Source organism: Rhinoderma darwinii, unplaced genomic scaffold (genome assembly GCF_050947455.1).
Source record: "Rhinoderma darwinii isolate aRhiDar2 unplaced genomic scaffold, aRhiDar2.hap1 Scaffold_731, whole genome shotgun sequence".
Taxonomy (NCBI): domain Eukaryota; kingdom Metazoa; phylum Chordata; class Amphibia; order Anura; family Rhinodermatidae; genus Rhinoderma; species Rhinoderma darwinii.
In genome coordinates, this window is record NW_027464293.1 from 128823 (window position 1) to 139919 (window position 11097).

General features: G+C 42.9%; 2 non-coding genes across 2 annotated transcripts; both read left to right on the forward strand.

Moving 5' to 3' along the window:
• The first annotated feature begins 1174 nt into the window (after positions 1–1174).
• On the forward strand, positions 1175–1363 carry LOC142729675 (U2 spliceosomal RNA). Its single transcript, XR_012878428.1, has one exon. It is a non-coding gene; the product is annotated as a U2 spliceosomal RNA (small nuclear RNA).
• A 6364-nt stretch (positions 1364–7727) lies between these two features.
• LOC142729679 (U2 spliceosomal RNA) lies at positions 7728–7920 on the forward strand. The gene has a single exon (XR_012878431.1). It is a non-coding gene; the product is annotated as a U2 spliceosomal RNA (small nuclear RNA).
• Positions 7921–11097: the final 3177 nt, after the last annotated feature.

Sequence of the window (11097 nt, forward strand, 5' to 3'; positions counted from 1 at the left end):
GTTTTAATTACCAAAATGGTGATTTTACCGATTTTATTATATTTGAGTATGGTTTTCCCTCCCCCTGATATTTTATTAAAAAAAATAAATAAAGCTTGTTTTACATTTTTATGGAACTCCAAAATGGAAAAACTCAGGAGAGAGAAGGTGATGATGCCAAAACTAATGGGTGGTAAGGATTTCCCTGACATAAAGACCTTTCTTTTAATCAAATTTTTTACTGCATGTCTTAACGCTGCTTTTAAGGATCACTACTGGTCATATTTTATCCGTTTTAACACCGGTTATTTTATGAGGAGGAACGGATGGTTCTCCACGGTTTTAAGCTCCCCGTATGCTTTTAACCTCCCTGACCAGTACAAGATTTTAGAGAAAATTGTGAACCTTTTTAACTTGAAAGGCAAGAGAATTGAAGACGTGCAAAATAGTAAAAGTGTTTTAAAAAAGATAAAAGAAAATGTTTTAGTAGCCCCCATTAGTAATTTTAGTGAACAAAAGTGCAAACAAATATGGAGAATGGTAAATATTAATTATCTTTTTAATCCTCAGAAAGATCTGGCCTGGAGTTGTGCCCACGAGTGTCTTCCATGCCGGGCATTCCAGCATCGAAGGGGACTGACCAACTCGGCTGCGTGTCCAAGGGGAGGTTGCAGAGATGATGAGACAGTCTACCACCTTTTCTGGCAGTGCTACTACCCGCAATTGGTGTGGTCAAGAATCCTCCCCTTGGCACAGAAGATTACAGGACTACAGAGATTTACAAGCAATGGCGTTTTTTATGGATGTCTGGAATGCCCAACACAGACCCGTAAAATGATGGCATGGAAGATCACTAACTGCGTCAAAGCAGCTCTGTGGGCGGCCAGAAACATTCTTTTATTTAAACATGACGTTTTAACTGTGGATGATGTTTTAGCCATTTGTTTAAGCGAGATGCACAAGTATTTTCTTTTAGATAAAAAACTCTCTCCTGTTTTATGTAGAAAATGGTTTTTTAGTGAATGGAGTTCCATAATATGATGCCACCAAGTGCCCTTTTATAAGTTATGTGATTTTATCTGATAACTTGTATTTATTATTGTCATACCATTGTTGTAAACTCTGTGTATTTATTGATCTTATTGTAAAAATGTAAAGATTGTAAACCTTTTGTCAAAAATTTTTAAATAAACGGTTACCTCCTTTGTTGGGGTAGTCAACTCAAAAAAAATCTGTTCTTATCAGTTTAATATCTGATACGTCCCCTATCTGGGGACCATATATTAAATGGATTTTTAGAACAGGGAGATGGAAATAGAGCTTGCTCTGTCCACTCCACGCATTGACCTGGTATTGCAGTATTTCCAGGACCGGTGCACCCTTTCCTTATGTGTTGACTAAAATCAGATTCCAAAAGTGTTTTTTGTGTTTGCCATTGTTTCTGTCTTTCTGAAGGGATCTCCCCTTTTAATCCCATTATTTCAACACCTGTTGGACAATGCATGAGTGATAATGAGCTAATTGATTAAATGCAATTAATGAATACATTGCCACCTCTTGTTTTGTGTCGTCTGTGTGTCTGTGTTTCCGGCATTTCACATTGGATCAGCTCATTCACCTTCCTTGTCTTCTCTCCGCCCTCCCTTTTAGGTAAGTTAAAGAGCTGCACCTGAGCCAGCCACTGATTGATGCAGCACCACAGTCAAATAGTGGAGTGGAGTAGGGGAACAGCAAACAGCCATTAAAGCCGCCCGCCCGCCACAATGGACCTACCTGTGTACACTAGATGGATGTGATGGAATGTACTGTCATCCCTACATTTCAAGAAGGAGTAAGAATTGCAGTTGCAACAAAGCCTTGCTTGCCTACAAAGAGAGCAGCAATTTGGATTTGTTACTATGTTACCTAGAAGAATAACAAACTGTGCAAGGATGGAGGTTGTAGGAGCAAGGAGAAGTTGTCTGTAAAGTTGGTGGATGCTTATTTTCCATTTTGCAGTCCCTTGTCTCCCTCTTGTGGCCTCCTGGAGGCAACTAGCTGTGCAAAAAAAGACAGCGCAGTGTTGCCCTCTCAGGCAACACTGAGTGACTGACTGAGCCGCACCGTCTTATATAAAGTTCAGACGGAACTTTGCACGTGTCATAGTGGAGCCCTGAGGAGCCAGAGCCAGCTTTCTGACATCATAATGGGGCCTCAGAGATAAAAGCCTGGGCCCAGGCAGTGTTGGTCAGTGCTGCTCAGCAGGCAGCACTGGACTGGACTGGATTACAGCTGATACAAGGTGTGAAGGAACAAGGGGTGGCTGTGGGCATGCACTTGCTGCCGCTGCCAGTGTTTATCTGCATGGCAGCAGGGCATTTGGGCGTTGCCAGGAAGGCGTTTTTATGTAGATTCCTCCTCTTTCAGCACTGCATTGTGGTGCAAGCAAAAGAAGCAAATCCTGTCTGGCTTCCTCTCCGGCCTTTATTCACCTCCCGTGTAGCTGTGAGTGTGTGAGCCTGCAGGGCCCCATGGAATTGCCTAGAAGTAGGCTGAATCGCTGCAAGGGCTGAACAGCAGTATCGGGCAGGCTCGGGCAACGCGCGGCCCGTTCGGGTTATCGCTTCTCGGCCTTCTGGCTGAGATCAAGTGTAGTGCTGTTTATTCGTATCAGTACTGCCTTGGTCTTGGTTGGGAGGTGCTCCGGTACCCTCTCTCTCGGCCTCGGGGGATTGTCCAGGTTCGCCTGGACTTCACCCCCGTGCTGCTATTTGGGAGAGAGGCTTAGTCCGGAGCAACGAGCGGCGATCCCCCTGGCCACAGTGACCCGTGTGTCTCTGTGGTGCGATACCCATTCAGTGAGTTATCATGGCGGCAGATGATACTCTCACGTTCGAGCCGAACTTCACTCGGCTAAAAAACTCGGTACGTTTTACGTATACGGAGGAGGCTCCAGCCAATCGTGGATTGAAACACCTGATCGAAGAGGTGCTTTTGGGAGTATTTGCGATCCGGCCATTGGAGATTTTGGCAATCCAGGACTATCCTAGGCGTGGGATCTATGATGTGACCTTGCGATATGACGGTATATACTTGGATTTTGCAAATCGCTTGAAAAAGGTAGGCAGAGATCCCAGGCTTAAAGGGGTCCAGATTATGGAGCATTTTTCTTCAGATCGGAAACTCATGGTGATTGAAATGTATTCTCCTTATATAACTGAAGATGAGATAATATTTTTTTTAAAAAATTTTTGTACTTTGGTTATTCCTAAGGGGAAGGTTATGAATGAGTTTGATGTATGGACCTCTAAATGGAAATTTTTTGTTGAACTTAAAGACGACCCAAAAGCACCTGAGGAAAAATTGGTACCCCCAGCTCGTTTTAAATTGGGCAATATTAACGGTGATATTTTTTTTAACGGTATGGAGGAATTTTGTAGAATTTGCAAAAAATATGGGCATACAAAAAATGATTGTGAGAGTACTTGCACAAATTGTGGCAGCCAAAACCATACTGTTAAAAATTGTAACAAACCAAAAAAGTGTAGTTTGTGTCAAGACACCAGTCACTTTTACATAGCTTGTCCCCACAGACAGAAACCGCAGAAGAGACCACAAATTTCTACATACCGACCCCAACGAGAGAAACAACTGGAAAACCAGCCGGCCCCCGAAGAGGAAGCAAGAATGGAGACCCAAGAAGCAAGTCACACTTTGGACATTAATACTGGTAAGTCTGTTGCCTCTCTTGATAACGAAGGATTTCAGTCTCAAATTAGGATGAAGGACCGACAAAAGGAGAGGAAGCGAATAGAGAAGCAGGGGACGGGGATGCCTTTTTCTCGTAAGGAAGGTAGAAACCCGGAGGAAGCTGCTTCTCAGGAAATACAAGAAGATCTAGGTGCGAAAAAACGGAAGACAGGTGAGCCTCAAAATCAGGACGTACTAAGGATGACAAACCGTTACTTAGCTATACAACCTGTAGGTGAACCTGGAGCAACCAGCACTGTCCCGGAAACCCCAGAAGAGATGGCCCAGAAGTCTGTTGGACAGCCTGGAGCTTCCCATTCAGGAGGCCCTATGGAAGAGACGGACTACGGGTCAAAAATACCAGAGAGGGGAAAGACGGGTTTAACGACCATTCCAAATACTCTCCTTAGTCCTCTGTGTGAGGATTTTTCGGAGGAGGCAACAGACAGCGATTCCAGTTCTACAGGCTTCTTGCACTGCGTGACTTCTAGAGGTGACCTGGAAAACTCTGACAGCTCTCAGGGGTTGGCTAGGCTGGAAGAAGAAATAAAGATTTTAAGGGGTTGAAAATTGTGTTTTATCCCACCTTTATATTCCATCAATGGCAGTTTTAAAAGGACTCTCCCTAAATGTAAGGGGACTCAAGTCAAAAATACACAGAACAGTCCTTTTTAATTATTTATCCCTGCTTTCTGCTTCAGTGTTCTTTTTGCAGGAGTGTGGCATCCCTCATCGGGCAGAATATCAAAAATACGAAACAGATTGGAAATATGGAACTTTGGTATGGTCTGGTTCTAACCTATCAAAATCTGCAGGAGTGGCAATCCTTTTTAAGGGTAATATTAACATTGCTTTTAAACAAGAAATTTTACCAGGCAGGATTTTATTAGTAAAGGCTTTTATAAATGGTATTAAGTGGCAGTTTTTAAATTTTTATGGATCACCAGATAAAAAAGAAAGAGAAGAAATGCTGGGAATTTTACCTCTTTTTATAACCGATTCCTGTCCCTTGGTTTTAGCTGGGGATTTTAATTGTGTTTTAAGAGGTGAAAAAAGAATTACGCAGTCCTCCAGTAGAAACTACGATAAAACTTCTGGTCTTTTAAGTAACATTGTGAGTGATTTTAAACTTACAGATGTCTTCAAAAATTGTAATAAAAAAATGTCAGATCTAGATAGCACTACTTGGAGTAACATACGATGTAGCTCAAGAATTGATTTTATTTTTTCTTCTCAGCAAATTTTACCTGTCCACTGTGAGCTTTTAACAAACATGTTCTCTGACCATAAAGGCCTTTTATTTGTTCTAAATTTTGACTCTGGTTTTAGAAGAGGCTCCAGTTCATGGAAGATGAATGTAGCACTTTTAAAGGATGAAAAAATAATTGCAGATTTTATCAGGTTTTATAATAGGTGTAAGCGAAAGAGAGACCCTACAGAATCCATGACGTTATGGTGGGATAAGATGAAGAAGAAGATCAAAAATTTTTTCATAAGGTATGGAATTCAAAGAGCAAAAGAAAAAAGAGCGGTCTATGAAAAATTAAATATTCAATTGCAAACTCTTTACAAAATAAGGTCTGTGGGGGTAGAAGTGACTGAGGAGATAATACAGGTAAAAAAAGAAGCCCAAATGTTTCTGGAAGATAAAGGAAAAGAGATAATTTTTAAAGCAAAAATACAACACATGGAAGAAAACGAGAAATGCTCCAGATACTTTTTTAAAAAAAGTATACAAAAGAAGATTCATATAGATAAAATGGAAGGAGAAACCGATATTGACAACATTTAAAAAAAAACTCATATTTATTATAAAAATCTTTTTAGCGAAAAAAATGTGGATACTAATTTTATGGAGAACGTTTTAAAAGAAGTTTCATGTGTTTTAGATTTTAATGCCCAATCTGCTTTATTACAGCCCATCACCGAGAAAGAGATGCTGGATACTATAAATAGTTTTAAGTTGGGCAACGTTCCAGGAGCTGATGGGGTACCAATCGAATTTTACAGAACTTTTTATGAGGTTTTAAAGGATGATTTTTTATCTCTCCTTTTAGAAGTTTTTAGCTCAAAGATTTTACCAGAATCCTGGAAAATGGGTGATGTATCATTACTGCACAAAAAAGGTAATAAAGAAGAGATCAAGAACTGGAGGCCGATAACTTTATTAAATTGCGACTACAAGGTAATGGCCAAGATCTGTGCAAACAGACTCAAAACTGTGATTGAGAAACTTATTCACCCCAATCAAGTCTGTGGAATTCCAGGAAGAAGTATATGGGAAAATCTTAACCTCATAAAAGATCTGATAGATGATGCAAACAGCAGGAAAAGCAACTTGGCAATTTTAATGGTAGATTTTGAAAAAGCATTTGATAGGGTCTCACACCAGTTTTTATTCAATGTTTTAGGAAAGATGGGCGTACCAGAAAATTTTATAAATTCTTTAAAAGCATTTTATAGGGACTGTCAAAGTAGAATTTTAATTAATGGTTTTAAGTCCCAGGCTGTTCCCCTCAGGTCCGGTGTGAAACAAGGTTGTCCCCTATCACCTCTACTTTTTATCTGTGCCCTTGAACCCCTTTTATGCATGATTAGGAGAGATAATGACATTTGTGGGGTAGCTCTCCCGGGTAGCAAGGGTACTGAAGCCAAGGTTGTAAGTTATATGGATGATGTTGCAATAACCTGTAAGGATAATATATCATTAAAAAAGACCTTAAAGCAAATCCATTATTTCTGCTGTGCATCAGGTTTTAAAGTAAATTTTAATAAATGTGAGATTTTAAAGATTGGTGCAATAAATATGCAAGACATTGAGATTCCAATTGTAGAGAAAGTGAAGATTTTAGGTATTTATTTTAATGAATACAATAATGTAACGGAGAACTGGGAGGGGATCATGCAAAAAGTAAACCAGAAGTTATGTATATGGAGAATGAGAGATCTGACTATGGAGGGCAAAGTGCTTATTATTAAAATGGTGATCCTGCCTTTGATTTTATACTTGAGCTTAGTCTTCCCCCCTCCCACCCGTATTTTATGCAAATTGCAAAAAGCATGTTTCACTTTCTTTTGGAATTCAAAAATGGAAAAATTAAAAAGAGAAATCGTTTTTAAACCCAAAGATAAAGGAGGAAAAGATTTTACTGATTTTAGAGTTTTCTTATACACTAAGTTCTTTTCATTATGTTTTAAGAATTTTTTTAAAGAAAACTATTGGTCATTCTTCTTGAGATATAATTTGGGAAATTTCATGAGGCGTTTTGGGTGGTTTCAAACTGATCTTAAACATCCCTACAGTTTTAACATGCCAGATATTTATGAGATTTTAGAGAAAATTGTTATCCTTTTTAATCTCACTAAGGTAAAAACAGATGTCTTAATGAATGGCAAAGTTTTAACGAAATTTATTTCAAAATCCACTGAGGTTTGTTTTATTGGGAATTTTAATGAGATACAATGTAAGAATATATGGAAAATGCTGAATTCTTTTTAATTCCCAGAAAGACCTAGCCTGGAGCTGCGTCCACAGTTGCCTGCCATGCCGTTCCTTCCAACACAGAAGGCATTTGTCATCTACAGCCAATTGCCCAAGAGAGGGATGCCACAACGAGGAAACTGTTTTTCATCTATTATGGACTTGCGATTTTGCGAAGGACGTTTGGAAGAAGATTTTACCGCTACTAAAAACAATCACGGCAATAAAGACTTTGAACTATTACGTCATATTATATGGACAAATAGACTGTGTTTCCTTTCCAGACAGATGGACGGCATGGAGGATCATAAACTGTGTGAAGGCAGCTCTTTGGAAGGCACGGAACATTTTACTTTTTAAAAAGGATATTTTATCGGTGGATAATGTAATTGGGATGATTTTAAGTGAAATGTTTTTATATCTTTTACTTGATAAACAAAAGGACGCTTCTGCATATGTAAAATGGCATTTTAATGATTGGAATTCTATATTGTAAATGTCTTGCACCTGTATGTAAAATCTTTTGAAATTTGAATAAACGGTTTTGTATCCTTGTGGTACAGCCAAAACAAAAAAAATCTGTTCTTATCAGTTTAATATCTGATACGTCCCCTATCTGGGGACCATATATTAAATGGATTTTTAGAACAGGGAGATGGAAATAGAGCTTGCTCTGTCCACTCCACGCATTGACCTGGTATTGCAGTATTTCCAGGACCGGTGCACCCTTTCCTTATGTGTTGACTAAAATCAGATTCCAAAAGTATTTTTTGTGTTTGCCATTGTTTCTGTCTTTCTGAAGGGATCTCCCCTTTTAATCCCATTATTTCAACACCTGTTGGACAATGCATGAGTGATAATGAGCTAATTGATTAAATGCAATTAATGAATACATTGCCACCTCTTGTTTTGTGTCGTCTGTGTGTCTGTGTTTCCGGCATTTCACATTGGAACAGCTCATTCACCTTCCTTGTCTTCTCTCCGCCCTCCCTTTTAGGTAAGTTAAAGAGCTGCACCTGAGCCAGCCACTGATTGATGCAGCACCACAGTCAAATAGTGGAGTGGAGTAGGGGAACAGCAAACAGCCATTAAAGCCGCCCGCCCGCCCGCCCGCCCGCCACAATGGACCTACCTGTGTACACTAGATGGATGTGATGGAATGTACTGTCGTCCCTACATTTCAAGAAGGAGTAAGAATTGCAGTTGCAACAAAGCCTTGCTTGCCTACAAAGAGAGCAGCAATTTGGATTTGTTACTATGTTACCTAGAAGAATAACAAACTGTGCAAGGATGGAGGTTGTAGGAGCAAGGAGAAGTTGTCTGTAAAGTTGGTGGATGCTTATTTTCCATTTTGCAGTCCCTTGTTTCCCTCTTGTGGCCTCCTGGAGGCAACTAGCTGTGCAAAAAAAGACAGCCTGGCGGCCGGCTGTTGCAGTGTTGCCCTCTCAGGCAACACTGAGTGACTGACTGAGCCGCACCGTCTTATATAAAGTTCAGACGGAACTTTGCACGTGTCAAAGTGGAGCCCTGAGGAGCCAGAGCCAGCTTTCTGACATCATAATGGGGCCTCAGAGATAAAAGCCTGGGCCCAGGCAGTGTTGGTCAGTGCTGCTCAGCAGGCAGCACTGGACTGGACTGGATTACAGCTGATACAAGGTGTGAAGGAACAAGGGGTGGCTGTGGGCATGCACTTGCTGCCGCTGCCAGTGTTTATCTGCATGGCAGCAGGGCATTTGGGCGTTGCCAGGAAGGCGTTTTTATGTAGATTCCTCCTCTTTCAGCACTGCATTGTGGTGCAAGCAAAAGAAGCAAATCCTGTCTGGCTTCCTCTCCGGCCTTTATTCACCTCCCGTGTAGCTGTGAGTGTGTGAGCCTGCAGGGCCCCATGGAATTGCCTAGAAGTAGGCTGAATCACTGCAAGGGCTGAACAGCAGTATCGGGCAGGCCCGGGCAACGCGCGGCCCGTTCGGGTTATCGCTTCTCGGCCTTTTGGCTAAGACCAAGTGTATTTATACAGGAGGTTTTTAGTCAGAAGGTGTTCAGGTACCCTCTCTCTCGGCCTCGGGGGATCGTCCAGGTTCGCCTGGACTTCACCCCCGTGCTGCTATTTGGGAGAGAGGCTTAGTCCTGAGCAACGAGTTGCGATCCCCCCCCCCAGCCCTTTGGTGTGTCTCCTTAAAGCCAAAGGGCGCAGCGCAAGCTGTGCGGTACCGACCTGGCCACGCAAATGGCAGGCGGACCTGATGCGGTGCCGGTATACACCCGGTTGAGGAATACTGCAAGATTTATCTTGGCAGAGGGTGGAGGCGGTCCTCGTGGTCTCAAGTTCCTTGTCCACGATATTTTGGAAAAGCGGTTGGCGGTCCACAAGAACGAGATTTTGGCGATCCAGGACTACCCAAGGCGTGGAGTGTACGACGTGACTTTTATGGGAGAAGGAATCCTCCGTGATGCCATGGGAAAAGCTGAGAGGCAACAAGGTGAACTCATGGCCTTGGGAGTCCAGGTAATTGAACACGCTTTTGAAGTAACCAAACTCGTAGTGATTAAAATGTATTCCCCATACGTGAAAGATCAGGAAGTGGCGGCGTTTCTTGCTGCATACTTTAAGAACGTTAAGCTGCTGGGGAGAGTTATGAACGAGTGCGGTGTGTGGACCGTCAAATGGAAATTTATTGTTACGCTAATAAAGGACCCCTCCACCCAAGAAACGAAGCTACCACCTGCTCGTTTTAAACTTGGGAATGTGAATGGCGACCTCTATTTCTCAGGAATGCCAAACTTCTGCAGGGCCTGCGGTACCTATGGACATACCAGTTTTAACTGCGATGTCACCTGCAGGAACTGTGGAAGTAAACAACACACAATGAGAGAATGTACAGAAGAGAAAAAATGCAATTTTTGTCAAAAAACTGGTCATCTTTATTATGCTTGTCCACATAGGTACCGAGGCGAAGAAGATGAGCAACCCGAGGTGCCCCCACGTGCTCCACCAGCAGAGCAGTCCCGTCCTCAAGGAGGAGAACAAGCTGTTGCGGCGAAAGAGCAGAGAGGTACCTGGGCTTCAAGAGTACGGCTAGCCGAAGCCAAAACAGGTGCCTCTCAGCCAGCGACCTCAGGGGATAAAAATGAGCCCAGCGCCAAGGAAAAACGGCAGGCCAAGAGGAAGGCAGAAAAGGAGCAGGCCATCGATGAACCTGTGGCATCCCAGACGGCTGGTTGCTCAGGCGGTGCCGGGCCTGCTCCTAATCCTGGGTCTCTAGAGACCGACTCGGAAGGAGAAAACTGGGTACAGGTGGGTCCCCGTAAAAAGGGGAAGCAAGAACGTGCCAGTAGGAGGGAGACAGGGGAGGAGCAGATGGATACGTCCGTGCGGAAAGATGTGGCTCCTCCTGGGACCCCCTCCTCGCCTGCACTGGTGAGGAGGACGGGCACTGCTCCCTCCGTATTATCGGACACCCCGCCATGCGCACAACCTCCCCCTCTAGACCGGCCTTCACGGGCCCAGGGGGGAGAGGCGGGGCCCTTGGGGGACCCACCAGACATGGACCCAGTCGGTCAACCGAGAGAGACCCAGGTGAGGCTGTGCGAGTCTGGGCTCCCCGTGTACGAGGTGAGTGTTGCTGGCTCAGCTCTCAGCGACAGTAGTTCTTCTCCTGCCTCGTCCCTCTTTTCAGTTGAGTCGGATGAGGGCGGGGCCATGAGTTCAAGTGAGGTTTCGGGTATTGCTGGTGGAGGAGCAATCTGATTTTAAGTACGCCTATTATTTATTATTTGAAAATCAGAATTTTGCTTTAACTCTCCACGATGTCTGAGCTCATGGGAATCTCCCTCAACGTGAGGGGCGCCAAGTCAAAAGTGAGAAGGGTTGCTCTCTTCAATTTTTTATCTTGCCTGGCAGCCTCTGT